Source organism: Lygodium microphyllum, chromosome 10 (genome assembly GCF_053477565.2).
Source record: "Lygodium microphyllum isolate KBCC chromosome 10, Lygodium_microphyllum_v1.1.10, whole genome shotgun sequence".
NCBI classification, from domain to species: Eukaryota; Viridiplantae; Streptophyta; class Polypodiopsida; order Schizaeales; family Lygodiaceae; genus Lygodium; species Lygodium microphyllum.
Genome location: NC_141144.1, coordinates 150,655,094 through 150,656,448, shown reverse-complemented (window position 1 = coordinate 150,656,448; position 1,355 = coordinate 150,655,094). Strand labels below are relative to the sequence as shown.

Sequence of the window (1,355 nt, the reverse complement as noted above, 5' to 3'; positions counted from 1 at the left end):
TAGTGGGGGAGGCTATGCTTCGAGGTCGTCCCGCGACAGTGTGGGTGGAGGAGGAAGGAGGAACGCCTCGACCTCTCTCCCTTGCTCGGGGTGATCCTCCTCCATCGTGCCCATTCAGGCATGCTGCCGCCTTGATAATCCCTTTGCCCCTCCCCTCACGTAGGGGTGGTAGGACGAACTCAATAAACCTTTTCTTGTCTGAGATTCCTCCCCTCGAGAGGATCGAAAAAAAAATGCAATGACTCTCAACAATGGATATCTTGGCTCTTGCAACGATGAAGAACGTAGCGAAATGCGATACGTAGTGTGAATTGCAGAATCCCGTGAATCATCAAGTCTTTGAATGCAACTTTCACCCACGGCTCGTCCAAGGGCATGCCTGCTTGAGCATCCCTAACTTCCCCACACCCTCTCCCCTTCTTCGGGGGAGGGTGGAATTGGTCGTCCGTGCTCCGACGTGATACCGCAGTTGGCTAAAATGTACCGAAAGCACCGTGCGGTGACGTTGCTCTGCAAGGGTGGTTAGTCTCCTCGTCGATGTGGCAGCTATTTGTGGGTGCCTCTTCTGGGGTGCACGTGTTGGATCGGGCTCCCAAGTGTTTTGGTAAAGATGTCCACTAGTTGGTCTTTTGTCTTCACATGGATAAGGTCTATCTTACCTCTGAGTACAATTTCCTTGATGAAATGATAATGCAGTTCAATGTGCTTTGATCTAGCATGATAAATAAGATTACTTGCTAGAACCACACTACTCATGTTGTCACATTACAATTTGACTGGTTTATCCACATGTACTCCCAAGCTATCTAACATCTTAACTAACCAAATAGCTTCAACACATGTACTCCCAAATTATCTAATATTTTAACTAACCAAACAACTTCACATGTAGCTAAGGCTATGCCTTTGTCTTCTACTTTTGTATTAGAGAGAGCCATAGTGGGTTACTTTTTACTGCTCTAGCTAATCATGTTGCTACCAAGACCAAATGCATACCTACTTGTCGATCTTTTGTTGTATGCACATCCAGCCCAATCCACATCACTCTAACCTATAAGCTCAAGAGGTTTACCATACTCATAAAATAGTCCATATATTGTAGAGCCTTCACATACCTCATAATCCATCTCACTATATCTAAATGAGATTTTCTTGGCCTTTGCATGGAGTGACTAATTAATCCAACTAAATAACCAATATTAGGTGTAGTGATGGTATGGTAAATCAAGCTATCAACCATCTATCTATACATGGTTACATTTTCAAACTCATTTCCTATATCAACTATCAACTTCACATTCTATTCTAATGGAGTATCTATGGGCTTGCAATCCAACATACCATACTTTTTCATC

At 43.8% G+C, this 1,355-nt stretch overlaps 1 non-coding gene across 1 annotated transcript; it reads left to right on the top strand.

The window, feature by feature from the left end:
* Positions 1-240: 240 nt before the first annotated feature.
* On the top strand, positions 241-393 carry LOC148030679 (5.8S ribosomal RNA). The gene has a single exon (XR_015692291.1). It is a non-coding gene; the product is annotated as a 5.8S ribosomal RNA (ribosomal RNA).
* The last annotated feature ends 962 nt before the right edge of the window (positions 394-1,355 follow it).